Genomic DNA, 17,652 nt, shown 5'->3' with positions numbered 1-17,652 from the left:
TCGTCAAGGGAGAAACAAGTTTCCGAGTTGGGAATGGAGCAAAGGTTGCTGCAGTAGCCATCGGAACATACTTGTTACAGCTTCCTAGTGGACTTGTCTTAGAACTAGATAATTGTTATTTTGTTCCCACATTAATAAAGAATATTTTTTCTATTTCTTGCTTAAATAGAAATAGTTTCCATTTAACTTTTAGTAACAATTATTATTATATAACGTTGAATGGTATTCTTTATGGCACTAAAACTTTACACAATGGCATCTACGCATTAGATACATCTAGTGACGTATTCAATATCGATATGAGCAATAAACGCGTCTGATTAGATAATCAATTAACCTCTTACTTGTGGTATTGTCGCCTTAGCCATATAAGCAAGAAACGCATGTCTGAATTGTAAAAGATTGCAGTTATCGAATCATTTGAATTAGATACATGTGATTCATATTTAAAAGGTAAGATGACAAAGTTACCATTTTCTAGAAAGGGTGAATGAGTTGATGAGTTACTTGGGCTCGTACATACCGATGTATGTGGACCAATGTCAACTCATGCACTAGAAGGTTATAGTTACTTTATTACTTTCATTGATGATCACTCTCATTATGGATATGTGTATCTAATGAAACACGAGTCTGAAGCCTTTGAAAAGTTTAGAAAATTCAGAAATAAAGTAGAGAAATAACTTGGTAAAAATATCAAGATACTTTGATCCGATCAAGGTAGTGAGTATTTAAGCCAAGAGTTTCAAGATTATCTTAAGAGGCAATGTTATATTATCTCAATGGACTCCGTCATATATGCCACAACATAATGGTGTATCGGAAAGGCGTAACTAAGCCTTGTTGGGCATGGTTAGGTCAATGATAGATCGTGCAAATCTTCTCAAAATCTTTTGGGGTTATGCACTCATGACAGCTGTTTACTTACTAAATAGAGTCCCGACGAAGGTAATCTCAACTACTCCATATAAGGTATAGACTAGTAAGAAACTCCTCATATCTTATTTGAAGATATGGGGATGGTCTGCTTATGTAAAGAGGACTATATCAGACAAGTTGGATGCTAAGTCTGATAAGTATTTATTTATTGGATACCCTAAGGAAACTAAGGGTTACCAATTCTATCACCCTTTGGGACAAAAGGTGTTTGTTTCAAGGCATGCTACCTTCCTAGAGAAAGATTTCTCTTGCAGGAAGCAAGTGGGAGTATGGTTGAACTTAATAAAGTTCAAGAGACTCCAATAAATACTAACGAGATGCCTAGTCAAGAACCATAACCCATTATGACACAACCTCCTCATAGATCAGCTAGGACACGCAATATTCCTGAGAGATATGGATCTCTTGTAAGAGAATCGAATGACGTGTTACTCATTAAGGATGAGGAACCTGCTGATTACAAAGAGACTCTAAATAGTTCAAAAAAGGATAAGTAGCTTACATCCATGAAGTCGGAAATGGATTCCATGCACAAAAATCAAGTTTGGAATTTGGTGGACCCACCTGAAGGCATTACGCTTATAGGTTGAAGTGGATTTTTAAGAAGAAAACTGGCAGGGATGGTAATGTAATTACCTACAAGACAAGGTTGATGGTGAAAGGCTATCGTCAAAGACAAGATATTGACTATGATGAAACCTTCTCACCTATAGCCATGCTTAAATCCATTCGGATACTCCTGGCCATATTAGCTCATCATGATTATGAGATATGGCAAATGAATGTGAAAATAGCTTTCCTTAACAGAAATCTGCTTGAGGACATGTATATGACACAACCCGAATATTTCACATCTGTTAACAAAGAATAAAGTATGCAAGCTTCAATAGTCTATTTATGGACTGAAATAAACATCCAGGAGTTGGAATATCTATTTTTATAAGGCGATCAAAGAATTTGATTTCTCACAAAATCTAGGCGAACCTTGTGTATATCAAAAGGTTAGTGAGAGTGTGGTCACATTCCTAATATTATATGAAATGATGTGCTAGTTTTACAGTCAGTTAAAGTTTGGTTGTCCAGAACATTCTCCATGAAAGACATGGGTGAAGCAACTTACATCCTTGGGATGAAAATTTATAGAGATAGATCGAAAAGGTTGCTTAGTCTTTCACAGTCGACATATATAGATAGCATCCTGAAATGGTTTAGCATGTCTGAATCCAAGAAAGTTTCATACCTATGAGGCATGGAATTCACCTTTCAAAGTCTATGTGTCCATGCACAGAAGACGAAAGGATTTGCATGGATAAGATATCTTATGCATTCGCAATAGAACAATCATGTATGTAATGTTATGTACTAGGCCCGATGTATCATATGCTCTAAATGTTACGAGCAAATACCAATTAAATCCAAGATTGGATCATTGGGTGACTATCAAGATGATCCTTAAGTACTTTAGAAGAACTAAGGATATGTTCTTAGTTTATGGAGATGATGATATGATCATACGCGGATATACGGATGTTAGTTTCCAGACGGACAAGGATGACTCCAAGTCCTAGTTTAGATTCATATTCATATTAAATGGAGGCATAGTTAGTTGAAAAAGTTCCAAGCAAAATACTGTTGCAGATTCTACCTATGAGGTGGAATACATTGCAGTTTCGAAAGCAGCAAGATGCAGTTTGGATCAAGAAGTTCGTTTCTAAACTTGGAGTAGTTCCATCCACTGTTGAAGCATTACCTGTTTACTGTGACAACACTAGAGTTATTGTGTAAGCAAAGGAACTGAGGTCCCATCAATGATTAAAACACGTTCTTCGCTGCTATCATCTGATCAGGGAGATCATTAGTAGGAAAGAAATACATCTTAAGAAAATTTCCACCGAAAGGAACCTAGTGGGTCCTTTGACAAAGACTCTACCACAAAGTAAGTTTGAGAGTCACGTCCATGCTTACGGTTTAGGATACCGTGGTGGTTAACATTAGGCCAAGTGAGAGTGTTAGATTTTAAGGCAATCGCCTTATGGTTTTTACTAAATATAGATTCACTATTTGAGTGCATATTATATATTTAATTATCTTAAACTCATTTACTGAATGTCCGTAATACAATTCATAACATGAGAGAAATTATGATTAGATCATAACTAGTGATTATCTCTACATGTGTAATTATGAACATATTAAAATTTTCCTAATCATTGAATTGATGCATTCATCATCAACTCAATAAGACTAGCACGAGTTATACTCCTTGGTTCACCAAGCAACTGTTTTCTCACTAGCTCGAGCCATTGGGATGTCGAAAGTTAAATGTAGATGCTAGTTATGATAATTAGTTTATTGAAGTGACTCACTATTGTTGGTTGCTATTTGGAAAACCTAGAGGTTCCACTGTACAAAAATTTTGTACAAAGGTCTGAACCTTTTCCTAGCTACCATGTGTTCTTTTAAATTAAATTTTGGATCGCCTGCGGAACTTAACACGTTTGATCCAAAACTTAATCTATTCGTTCTTTTAGGTTTTGACTTGGGTCTCCTGCGGAACTTAACACGTTCGACCCAAATCACTTTAAGTTATTAATTCCATTAAATATTAATTTCCATAATTGGTTCCCAGTACTGACGTGGCGAGGCACATTGCCTTCTTGGATATGGGAGCAACCACCACCGACTAGACAAAACCTTTTATGGAAAGCTAATATTTAATTTCCTAAAATAACTTTAGGTTAACCGAAAAGAACAATCAAATCACAAGGGAAAAAAACAAAAGAACACTATATCGAAAACAAATTCGAAACTCTAGAATCGTATGCCTCTTGTATTTAGTATTATTTTCAAAAATAACTAGTATGATGCGGAAACAAAAATTACTAGTTATACCTTTTAAAAAGACCTCTTGATCTTCTACCGTATTCCTCTTCTAACCTCGGACGTTGTGTGGGAAACGATCTTCCGAGATGAGAACCACCAAGCACCTTCTTCTTCCTTACAAGTTTCAGCCATCAAAACTTCTCCTAGGATGAAGAGGTTCGGCCACCACCACCATGCTCCAAGGGATGCTAGAAAAGAGGCTTCTTTTCTCTCCTTCTTCTCCTTCTTAGATCCGGCCACCAAAGCTATCTCCACCATGAGAAGGTTTCGGCCACACAAAGGAGAGGAGAGGAAAGAAAGGGCCACACCCAAGGAGAAAAGAGAGGAAAAATAGAATAGAGTCGTTAGCCTTGAAGCCTCCTCTACCCCCTCTTTTATAATCCTTGATCTTGGCAAATAAGGAAAATTTAATAAAAACTTCCTTAATTCTTTTGCCATTGAAAAGGAAAATTTATTTAATTAAAATAATTTTCTCTTTTCAAATTATAATGGCCGGCCACTCTTCTCCCCAAAACAAGGAGAGTTTTAATTAAAACAAAAATTAAAACTTCCTAATTTGTTTCTAGAAATTTATAAAAATTTCTCCAATAATTTTAATCCCTTCATGATTGGTTAATAAAAAGAAATTTTATAAATTAAAATCTTTCTTTTAAACATGTGGATAATTTCCAAAAAGGAAAGTTATCTCTAAAAATTAAAATATTCTTTCAATCTACAAATAAGGAAAGATATTAAATCTTTTCTTAATCTTTTGTAGAAACTAATAAAAGAGAATTTTTAATTTTTAAACTTTCTTTTAAATCATGAATATAATTAAAAGGAAAGTTTTTACCAAAATTAAAATCAACCTTTTAATCTACAAATAAGGAAAGAGATTTTAACTCTTCTCTTAATCTTTTGTAGAATCTTATAAAAGGAAGGATTTAAATTTTTAAACTCTCTTTTAAATTATATTATCCACATAAGAAAAATTTTAAAATTAAAATTCCTTTTTATTTTAATAGGGCCGGCCACATGAATTCACCCATGAACATACCCATGGCCGGCCCTAGCTTGGTCTCCAAGCTAGCTTGGCCGGCCCCTATAGGATAACCCATTATATAGGATAACCCATGGCCGGCCCTAGCTTGGTCTCCAAGCTAGCTTGGCCGGCCCCTATAGGATAACCCATGAAAATACCCAAGGCTTTCTGCAATTCTGTATTATTTGTGATACGTGTTGCAGTTTTCTTGTGGTATCTCATCTTGTACAGTTGGTACTAGGTTAGACATATCCTTTATTATTTCCTTAAGAACAAATTTACTTATGAGCACGTGGTTCATTATATAGTCCTTTTCTAAATATCGGTCATTGATGCTAACAATGACCTTCTGATTTTTAAGACTATAAACCTACTTTCATTTCTCTAAGATAACCCACAAACAAGTGAATTCCTGTCCAACTTATCATTGTCTCTCTTCAGCATATGTGCTGGACTACCCGAATCCGAATATGCTTCAAAATAAGCTTACGCCTATTCAACAATTCTATATGAGTAGAGAGTTCTGACTTTGGAAGGTACTATGTTCACTTCCGTTTCCAGAGTATATCCTTAAAATGAATTTGGTAAAATAACTCATCATCAATCTACTTATTTCCATAAGAGTCCTATACCTTCTTTCTACTACACCATTCTGTAGAGGTGTACCAGGTGCAGTTAGTTTGGATTGAATCCCTACTTCTGATAAGTGACTCCTAAATTCTCCCAAGAGGTACTTGCCACTATGATCTCACCATAGTGTCTTTTTACTTTGTCGTTTCTCCACATCAGCCTAGTACTTTTTTGAACTAATCAAAATACTTAGTCTTGCGGTACATTAAGTAAATTTATTTGTATCTTGAATAGTTGTCTATAAAATAGATGAAATATTCAATACTACCTCTTGTCTGGATAGGATCACACAAATCAGAATGAACCAATTTCAACATATCTTTGACTCCATACCCCTTAGACTTAAAAGCTTCTTGGTTATTTTTCTTCCAAGTAAGACTCGCAGGTTGGAAAGATTTCCACTACTAATAAACCCAAAAGTTCATCAGCTACCAATGAATCCTACTCAAGTTAATATAACCTACCCTTAGATGCCAAAGATATAATTGGTTTATTTCCGAAGGTTACTTTCTCTTAAAGTTAGAAGATGTGTTACTAATTTCCATTTGTTGCATCGTGAGAGTTATTGGATTTATAAATTGCCAACCAACGTACCAGAACAGATAACTTCCCTCTTTTTCTTAATAACAACTTTGTTATTAAAAGAGGCAGAATATCAAGTTCTTTAAATAGTTTAGAAACTGAAAACTAGTTCTTTCTAAACTTGGTGCGTAAAGACAATTACTCAAAAATCCATGTTTTATTCTTATCAAAAGATAAACATCTCCCACTGCAACAGCTATCATTTTTATAATAGTGCTCATGTGGACGGTGTTTTAATTTTCATTTAGTTGCCGGGTTTCCTGGAACCCTGCAATGAATTGCGGACATGATTAATGGCATCTGTATCTACACTCCAGGTTCTGGTAGATAACACCATTAAACATGTTTCAACTAATGAATTAAATACACCTATGTTGTTCTTAGCTCTAAGAAGACAGTCTACCTTAATGTCCAAGTCCTATTCCAATCATTACAATTGGGACTACTAAGCCTTTTCTATAGTATGACTACTAGGGGATTGACAAATATTTAAATCCTAAGAATCACAAAAATATTTGGTCAAGATCAACTCCTTAAAAATCCCCATGAATTTTGTATGCCACGATAGTGTGGACGTATACAAAATTGAAGAGGAGATTTTATTCATTAATTTTATTATCTCGTCATCTTTACTTTATGACGAATAAAATTAATAGTTGATCTGTCTTTGATCAAATATTTGGTCAAAAACTTTTGAATTAAAAAAATATTGATTCCTCAAACAATATTATTTAAATTCACCAACACCTCAAAACACCGTGAATTTTGCATGCCACGTTAGTGTGGACGTATACAAATTCAACATTTGTAAAAGGAGGGTTTTAACCCATTAATTTTATTATCTTGTCAACCTAACTTTTTGACAAATAAAATTAATAGTTGGTATCATTTGGTCACACAAATAATAGCAGTGACTCCGATGGGGAGGATACTATTAGATGTGTCTAAGTGTATACCATTACTTGACACTAAGTCCATTAATAAGATTATGCCCCTTCCGTTGGGGAAGATCACACACTCTTAATTAACTTCCTATAGTCATCCAAAAATGGAAGTCTGTTCTAGTGATCCACAAACAAGCTCATCCGTTATGGAGGAAGGCACTCAGAGCCAACGCGCAAGCTTGTTTGCATCACTTACAAACCAGTAATGGAGACCATGGGATTTGCTTAAAAATCCCTCTCCCACTTAGTTATTTATAAATGAGGAATTTTAACTATGCTAGCCTACTAAATATGTAAACTAACATGCACACACAGCACAATATAAAAGCAATAAATAAAAAATCTAATTTTCAACTATTATGGTTTTTATCTCTTGTTGTCCTCCGTGTGTTGTCATCCCAAGCTGCTGCCATATTTGGCCACTGCCACCGGGTCTAGCTGTCGCATCCATCTTGCTCCTAGTTCCGCTGCGCCTCTGGTCCTTAGAAGGTTCCACGCTTTGCAAGATTCGATCCGCGACATAAATAGAATTTTACATTTTGATCCTATATTCCTCGAAGGAATGTACATGTAAACTAGATCGAACATAAAATAAAATTTACATCCATCGATCCTATATTCCATAAAAGGAATGTACATGTAACTAGATCAAAAATAAAATCCTAATAAAACTAAATACAGCTCCTGCTGTATTTTATAATACAATCATGCACACACAATAAAAATGCCCTTGACATGTCCAAGGGTCCAATCACACACATAATAACTATAAGTCATAATAGTTGGATCCTGCATCCATAAAGTTAGCACATCCTACTATTATCCTGCCTAAATTATGTATGACATGTGCATAATTAAACTAATACCAAATACACAGAGGCAAAACCCTAGCTCTGATACCAATTGTTGGTTGCTATATGGAAAACCTAGAGGTTCCACTGTACAAAAATTTTGTACAAAGGTCTGAACCTTTTCCTAGCTACCATGTGTTCTTTTAAATTAAATTTTGGATCGCCTGCGGAACTTAACACGTTTGATCCAAAACTTAATATATTCGTTCTTTTAGGTTTTGACTTGGGTCTCCTGCGGAACTTAATACGTTCGACCCAAATCACCTTAAGTTATTAATTCCATTAAATATTAATTTCCATAATTGGTTCCCAGTACTGACGTGGCGAGACACATGGCCTTCTTGGATATGGGAGCAACCACCACCGACTAGACAAAACCTTTTATGGAAAGCTAATATTTAATTTCCTAAAATAACTTTAGGTTAACCGAAAAGAACAATCAAATCACAAGGGAAAAAAACAAAAGAACACTATATCAAAAACAAATTCGAAACTCTAGAATCGTATGCCTCTTGTATTTAGTATTATTTTCAAAAATAACTAGTATGATGCGGAAACAAAAATTACTAGTTATACCTTTTAAAAAGACCTCTTGATCTTCTACCGTATTCCTCTTCTAACCTCGGACGTTGTGTGGGCAACGATCTTCCGAGATGAGAACCACCAAGCATCTTCTTCCTTACAAGTTTCGGCCATCAAAACTTCTCCTAGGATGAAGAAGTTCGGCCACCACCACCATGCTCCAAGGGATGCTAGAAAAGAGGCTTCTTTTCTCTCCTTCTTCTCCTTCTTAGATCCGGCCACCAAAGCTATCTCCACCATGAGAAGGTTTCGGCCACACAAAGGAGAGGAGAGGAAAGAAAGGGCCGGCCACACCCAAGGAGAAAAGAGAGGGAAAATAGAATAGAGTCGTTAGCCTTGAAGCCTCCTCTACCCCCTCTTTTATAATCCTTGATCTTGGCAAATAAGGAAAATTTAATAAAAACTTCCTTAATTCTTTTGCCATTGAAAAGGAAAATTTATTTAATTAAAATAATTTTCTCTTTTCAAATTATAATGGCCGGCCACTCTTCTCCCCAAAACAAGGAGAGTTTTAATTAAAACAAAAATTAAAACTTCCAATTTGTTTCTAGAAATTTATAAAAATTTCTCCAATAATTTTAATCCCTTCATGATTGGTTAATAAAAAGAAATTTTATAAATTAAAATCTTTCTTTTAAACATGTGGATAATTTCTAAAAAGGAAAGTTATCTCTAAAAATTAAAATATTTTTTCAATCTACAAATAAGGAAAGATATTAAATCTTTTCTTAATCTTTTATAGAAACTAATAAAAGAGAATTTTTAATTTTTAAACTTTCTTTTAAATCATGAATATAATTAAAAGGAAAGTTTTTACCAAAATTAAAATCAACTTTTTAATCTACAAATAAGGAAAGAGATTTTAACTCTTCTCTTAATCTTTTGTAGAATCTTATAAAAGGAAGGATTTAAATTTTTAAACTCTCTTTTAAATTATATTATCCACATAAGAAAAATTTTAAAATTAAAATTCCTTTTTATTTTAATAGGGCCGGCCACATGAATTCACCCATGAACATACCCATGGCCGGCCCTAGCTTGGTCTCCAAGCTAGCTTGGCCGGCCCCTATAGGATGGGTAAGAAGGTGGGTATAGGTGGGTATAGTACTCTATAATTAAGAGGCTACGATAGGGACCGAGAGGAGGAATTGGTTTTGGTCTCTCGATGAAATTAAGCATCCCGTGTTCGCCCCGAACACACAACTTAATTTCATCAATAATAATTCATTCCACTAAAGAACTATTATTGAACTACCGCACCAATCCCAAATTACATTTTGGGCTCCTTCTTATTATGAGTGTGTTAGTCTCCCTGTGTTTAAGATAATAAATGTCCACTAATTAAGTAAGTTACTGACAACTCACTTAATTAATATCTAGCTCCAAGAGTAGTACCACTCAACTTCATCGTCATGTCAGACTAAGTCCACCTGCAGGGTTTAACATGACAATCCTTATGAGCTCCTCTTGGAGACATTCTCAACCTAGATCACTAGGACACAGTTTCCTTCTATAATCAACAACACACACTATAAGTGATATCATTTCCCAACTTATCGGGCTTATTGATTCATCGAACTAAATCTCACCCATTGATAAATTAAAGAAATAAATATCAAATATATGTGCTTGTTATTATATTAGGATTAAGAGCACATACTTCCATAATAACTGAGGTCTTTGTTCCTTCATAAAGTCAGTATAAAAGGAACGACCTCAAATGGTCCTACTCAATACACTCTAAGTGTACTAGTGTAATTATATAGTTAAGATAAACTAATACCTAATTACACTACGACCTTCCAATGGTTTGTTCCTTTCCATCTTGGTCGTGAGCTACTGTTTATAATTTATAAGGAACCGATAACATGATCTTCTGTGTGTGACACCACACACCATGTTATCTACAATATAAATTAATTGAATAACTACATTTATCAGAAATGTAGACATTTGACCAATGTGATTCTTATTTCTAGATAAATATTTATACCAAAAGCTAGGCTTTTAGTATACATCCTAACAACTATAAGACTTCATATAGTTATCTATATATATGGATATGTCTGTGAAGCTCTTACTACAGTTCGAGTGTAAGTTTCCTTCGACTTGAGGTATACAAGTCATCTTGGTCATGGAGACTTATACTTTGACATCTTAAGTGAGCATCTCATTGACGTGTGGACCCAGAATGATTGGGTATAAGTCAAAATGCCCGAAGATATTTGGATAGCCCACAAAGGATTCACCGCTCCTTGTGAAGAGATATATACCCTATGGCCACTCATTAAGATTATTACTCAAAATCTTTGGTCAAAGTATCATATGTTAAGAGTATGAGACTCTTGTACACATGTACGAGTAATTTGAATCCATAGAATAAAAAAGTATTGCTTGGGCTAAGTGTGGCATAGTCAGTCTAGTGGGAACAGACACATAGGTCATGTCCTGAACCGAGTGGATATAAGATGAGTAAAAGGAACAAGGTATGACTCACTGAAGCTGCTGAAGGGTTTAGAATTAGTTTTAAGATCAACTATGATTTTCTGGCTAATTGAGGATCATGATGTACTACTAGGTGGCACTCATGATCGTTCTATAATTAAGTAGTTAATTATGGACGGTCAAGATAAATCGAGAACCTATTGGGTCACACGCACTAGCGAGTCTTTAAAAGACGTAAAATAAGTTAAAGAATATAATTTTTAGATCAAAAGATAAATATTTGGTTGGACCATACATAAGATAAAAATGAAAATATTTGTCATATTAGAAGAGTGGATGGGCTACATCTCTTATGGTAGATTGAACCATATTTGGTTTAATCATGAATTAGTCATGAACCAACTTAATTTAGTTGTGAACCAAATCAAGGGATGAATGGACTAATTTTTTATTAGGGTAATGGGTTGGATTTGGGCTTTCTAATCCAACTCATCAAAGAGGATTATATATAGATGTAATTAGGAGAGAATTAGATACAAATTTCATTATTTGATTGATTGGCATTTGGAAACCCAATCCTCCTCTCCCTCTCCTCTATCTCTCCCGTCGCCAACAAGAGGGTGCTCCCTCTTGTTGCCATGACCACTATTAGGGAGAAAAACTCTCCCTTGTGTGCTTCTCTTCTTCTTCCTCTTAATCTCTCTTCTTCACTCGTGGCTAGTAACTTTCGAAGGAGAGGCTTGTACTCAAGGAGTTGTCTTGAGGAGCTCGACGTGAATACGAATAGAGGCAAGGTTCGACAATGTCGCTATGGTTGATGCCCTTCTCGTTATAGGTCATTCATAAGGTATACCTAGCGTAAATTTACTTCGCTTAAAATTTTAATTATGTGATCATGTTTGGCATGTTGTATCCTTGTATGCGTATAGTGTGTGTGATGTAATAATTAGGATTTATTATTATTTTATTTTTACTGCGCATGTTTATGAAACATGTTCTAGCATGCATCCGCATCGGGCATATCCCAACAATTCTAAGGCAGAAGGATTAGAGAATGATGTTTGGGACATAGTATCAAGTAGGCATTTACTTCTGTGCCTTATCCACATAGCAATGGTCAGGCTAAAGAAATAAATAGAGAAATTATCAGAGGACTTAAGACTAAATTAGATCATGTTGGAGGTAGTTGGGTAGATGAATTACCCAGTGTATTATGGCCATATTGTACAACTCTCTAAAAATCTAAAGGTATAACTCCTTTTCATTTGGTTTACAATGGTGAAGCAGTGGTCCCAGTCAAAATTGGCATGGAATCCAACCGAAGACTCTGAAGGCGCTGGAATTTTGTTCTGTTTAAATTTTCCTGTACAAAAAAATTATACAAGAATAGAACTTTTCCTAGCAACCCACATGTTCGATCAGACATGTGTTTGATCAATCAAGCAAGTTCTTGGCGGATCAAGGCACACCTTGATCGAAGTACAAGATCGTTGGCCTCTTGTGTTGGTATTCAAAATCGATACAAAGAAAACTAAACTAATTACGCAGCGGAATTAAAGAACTAGTTGTACCTTTTATTTGTAGCTAAAGACCTCTTGATCTTCTGTCGTATTCCTCTCCTCTTCTTAGACGTCGTGTGGGCGACGATTTACCAAGACAACACCACCCTTCCTCTCTTTGGATCCAAACCACCGGCCACAAAAGGAGGCTCTAGGTTGGGGCACCTTCTAATCTTCTTCCTTCTCTTCTTCTTCCTCTTCTCCAATCCGTCGGCCATTAAGTAGGAGGGAGCGCTGGCCACCAAGGAGGAGGGGGTGCCGACCACCAAGGAGGAAGGGTGCCGACCACCAAGGATAAAGGGGGTGTCGGCCCTAGCAAAGGAGAAGGGGAGGGGTGCCGGCCCTAGGTGAGGAGGAAAGGGAGGGGCGCCAACCACAAGGAGGAGAAGAGAGAAAATTAGATTTTAGGGGCCACCGCCTACTCTTTTTTATAGGCTTGCCATCGGTTACAAAGAAATAAAAATAACAGAATTCTGTTAAGAAAAAAATCTCCCTTTCTATTAACTTTGTTGCCGACCCAAACCAAGTTAAACCAAACCAAGTTGTGGATGGGTGGATGCGAGACTTTATATAGAGGCTACAATAGGGACCTAGAGAAGGAATTGGTTTAGGCCTCCTGATGGGCTTGGGCTTCCTGTGTTCGGCCCGAACACCCAACCCAAGTCCATCAATAATAACTCATATCACTAAAGGGTTATTATTGAACTACCGCACCAATCTCATATTACAATATGGGCTCCTTCTTATCATGAGTGTGTTAATCTCCCTGTGTTTAAGATATCGTATGCCCGTTAATTAATTGAGTTACTGACAACCCAATTAATTAACATCTGATTCCAAGAGTACTACCACTCAACTTTATTATCATGCCAGACTAAGTCCACCTACAGGGTTTACATGCACTACAAGAAAAACCCTCATAGACATCGGTGGAACAACAGCGGTTTTAAGCAAAAAACTGATGTCTTTTAGTATTTTACACCGATTTTTCTAAAAATCGGTGTCTATAAGCGCAGATTTTCGCTCATAGACATCGGTTTTTTAAGCTGATGTCTATGAGTGCCTTTTTTTTGTTAATAGACATTAATTTTAACAGCGGTTTTTAAAACCCGGTGTTTATGATAAAATAAAATAATTTAATTTTCCCACCAATACTTAACCAAAATTTGCAACACTTCACTCTTCCCTCCAAACCTAAACCTATATCGCGTCGTCCACCATATACCGTCGCAACGCTGCCACCACTTTCCTCCTCGCCGCTAGCCATCCGACCATCTCTCTCATCCTCATCTCCCTCTTCCCCTTCCTAGATCGACGCCCCTTCCTCTCCTGATCAGGATCAACACACGATGCCCTTGCTTCTCCATCCAACCACCGTATCTCCTCCAACTCCTCGCCCTTCATTTTATAGAAATGCTCGTTGTTAAAAGGGCAAGTTGGTGACAGCAGCGGAGCATCGGCGAAGTGTTCATTTTCTCGCTCTTCGGGACACTCGTTGCTTTGTTGCGGTGCTCTCTAACACATATTTCTCGTTTCCTGAGGAGGAACAATGGCTAGAAAAGGTCTTGATCGTCTCGCATTTGTTCTTCGTTGACGATCGCCCTCAAACTGAAGAGGAGAGAGCCACCACTTCGCAATGGCTGCTCACTTCCCCTTTCTTCCTCCTCCTCCGCTCCTAGTTACGATCTACTTTCCCTTATATTCTTGTACAAATGTTACTCTCCGTAAGGGAAAAAATAAGGGTTTTGTGGAAGCGATTTATGATTTCTGCACAATGTTTCTTGTAGGCAGGAAAAAAAGAGGGGATTTCTCTCCCTCAAAACGAGTTGCTTTTGCTTTGATTTTTTGTTTTTCTGTCGATGTTTTGTGTTTAGAGAAAGGGGATTACTTCCCTAAAATCTACCCTTTGATTGTGTTGATGGTTAGAAATCTCTTTTCTTCCCTAAAATCTATCATTTCCGTTTGTATTTTCGTTCCTTTAATTTACTAAGCAACTAAAGTTTACTAACTTATCAACGGTTTCTTGGTAGATCATTGAAACTATCTGAATGGAGGGTATTTTGCTACAAGTAAATTCTTGTTCTCACCCCAAAAGGAGGAGTTGGAGGAGGTCATCCTCAACGAGGCCAATTTTGAGAAGGAGGTCGGCCAGGATCATGCTGCCCTTATCAGCAATCAATCTCTCTGCCTTATCTGCAAGAGATGGTTAATCTCCTTTTTTTTTTTTTTTTAATTCGTTGCTTTTAGATTTTGATTCTAAGGTAAATAGGTTTCTACTGTTTGTGGAGGAGCGCCTTCGGTGTCATCTTTCTGCTAAATGAATTTTGAACTTTTTCTAACAGTGAATCTTGAACTTCCATGTGATGGAATACCATAATCTCATGGTCATTTAGGTGGAACTTTTTGCATCACCTTTATATAGGTGCATTGCAACGCTGTATTATCGATCTTGGATCTAGGTTTCTCCGTCATAGTGTACCATCAGTTTGCCAACAAATTGCTGAGAGCTCTTATGCATTTGTAGGCCAAAAATGCTGAGTTGGTTTGAGAAAAATAGGGCTTTTGATCTCACCTGTGATCTTACCTAATTCCTTACTTACTGAGATTCAATGTTGAAGTATCCAGCTTCATTATTGACATTTGGCTTGTATATTATATGAGAATAGTATTACTTCATCTGGTTTAGAAGCTAAACCATTCTATGTCATCTGAACTGGACTAAGGCTGGTAATGCAAAATGTAGCTTTAGCTATCATAAAGAAACTATTAGAATGATGAAAAATGGCATGAATTTTCTTTTGAGAATTCCTAGTTAGGTATTATTAAACAATGAGCAAATATTTGTGAAGATATTCTTTATGGAATAAAATCTAGGCAATTAAAATGCAGAGTGAGAGCTATTGGGCTTTTGTTGCCATCATCACGTGTCCCTTGGCTAAAGTAATTCTAAATTTGAATTTTGTTGAAAAAAAATTAAAACCAAAGGATCTAGATAAAATCAGACTTATGCAAAACAGATTTTTTTTTTTATAATTTTGATACTTTAAGAACTGTTGAAGAAGTAGATAGATCTAACCTTTTCCATTGAATCTTATCTTTTGGTCAAATGTAAGTAATTTTGTTGTTGTTGCCAGCAACTTATTCAAGTTTCTCCAATATGTCAGTAGTATGTATTGGTAGGGAAAAACTATTAATTTGTATGGAATTCTGTGAAGCATTTTATGTTGTGGTTTTCATTTATGCCTCATGTTGCCACTGAAACCATCTCTTGTAGATAAGGCAAAGAGTTGTACTTATTGATTGTTTCTTGGTAGATCATTTTGGTTTTATGTTTTTCTTTAATCTTTCACAGAACAGTCTTCTTTACATATGATGCATAATAAATATGAACAATCATGCAAATATGAAGGTCCACGAACTGCAGAAGCACTTACTGAGTTTGTGAATACTGAAGGGGGTACATTGCAAATTCTATTTACTAAAAATTCTTGAAATGACAATTTTAGATATGGTCAAATATTATTCTTTCACCTAAATTAATTTTTTACCTTTTATTTGTGGGCTTATTGTTGTAGGAACAAATGTGAAACTAGCACCTATCCCTTCTAATGTAGTAGTATTGACTCCAGACATTTGATCAGATTGTTCTTGATGTAAACAAAGATGTTCTTGTTGAATTCTATGCACCATGGTTAGTGTATTTGCTAAGGTTCCTTTTTTTCTCTCCATTTGTAGCATTAGATACTTTTCCTTATCCACTGTAGACGACTAAGTTTCTTATCTTCAAATAGGTGTGGCCACTGCAAGCATCTTGCTCCTGTGAGTATTTTTGTTGAGACAGGGCTTAAGACCAAAAAAAAAAATATTGACAAACTTTGTTCTTCAGCCGTATTTTTTCAACTTACTTTCCAGGCGAGTGATAGATTGTGAAGGATCATATTGACAAACTTTGTTCTTCAGCCGTATTTGAAGATTAGTTTGACTAATGCAGGCTGGTATTGTGGCAAGCTTAGATGCTTTAGTGAAGGAGTTCGTGAGTGCTTCCAATGAAGAGTAAAAGGCAATTCTCTCTAGGATGGAAGAGGAAGTTGCAAAGCTAACCGGTTCATCTGCAAGGTAGGGCATTTTTAAAGTCTTTAGCTATTGCACTCACTACTACCGAATATGTATATGAATGTGTTGTCAGCTGATTTTCTTCAATGCATTTCTTTTATAACAACATGTTACTTTGTTTTAGTATTCTCTCTCATATTTAAGAATTTCTCTCCAATTAGATGATATATATAACATAATGCATTGTACATTTGTACTTGATAAGGTCGAACAATGATTAGGATTGATCCTGGGATGTTATAGTTGATCTTTTTTAGTTTATGTTGTGCATTTTTTTAAAAAAAAACTACTCCAGTTAGACACTGTTTTACTGTGTAGTTTTTGACCCTTGACGCTCCTTTTTAGCCCTCAAACCTCCATTTTTTTCCTTGGAGCATCCAGAACTTGGGTAAAACATGAACAAGTAGATAGATCCCTTTTAGATATTCGTTGCTCCAGTTATTGCGCTTGGGGTTTATGATCTGATCTTTCATTTGATTTCCTCTAGTTCTACAAAGTTTCTGTCTGGTTGAAAGAACAATCTTGAATTTGTCGATTTTGTTCTTAGAAATGATTTCATAAGCCTAGCTCGAAGAGGATAAGGTTTGAAATTCATGTTGACTAGTTAGCATTTTAGCTATTTTCTCCTTGAAATAAAAACTTGTTTTGATGTTATTGTATCATTAGAAATCATATAAATGAATTGATGTTACTCATCTTTATTGCTACTGAGGAATTTATTTACTTTCCATGTATTCTTAGTGATAAAAGTGAATTTATCACAATTCAAGATTTAGCAGCATTTTGAAGAAGATGGTGTTTCAACATTTCTCTAAAAGGTGATATTAGTAATTCTTAATTTAATATTCTCCTCTATTGTAATATTATTTTAATGGTGATTGTCTGAGCCTTTGGCTAGGTGTTGGGTTGTGGGTCAACCGCCTGCTATCTGGAACCATCTTTTAGTACCTTATATTTTGGCATATTGTTTCTATCAGGCATAATGTTAGTACCAAATAAATATTTATGTTATGCTTGTTTATACAAGATGTGCATGCGAGTTCAGCTTGCTTTATGCTTTAAGCTTGAAAGCCTATCAGAAAAACTTTTTCTATTATGATGTT

At 35.7% G+C, this 17,652-nt stretch overlaps 1 pseudogene; it reads left to right on the top strand.

Moving 5' to 3' along the window:
• The window catches only part of LOC122019390, a 98,393-nt pseudogene extending 81,837 nt beyond the window's left edge, over window positions 1-16,556 (top strand).
• The last annotated feature ends 1,096 nt before the right edge of the window (window positions 16,557-17,652 follow it).

This window comes from Zingiber officinale, chromosome 9A (assembly GCF_018446385.1).
Source record: "Zingiber officinale cultivar Zhangliang chromosome 9A, Zo_v1.1, whole genome shotgun sequence".
NCBI lineage: Eukaryota > Viridiplantae > Streptophyta > Magnoliopsida > Zingiberales > Zingiberaceae > Zingiber > Zingiber officinale.
The sequence above is the reverse complement of the archived record's forward strand: the minus strand, read 5'-3'. Positions and strand labels throughout refer to the sequence as shown.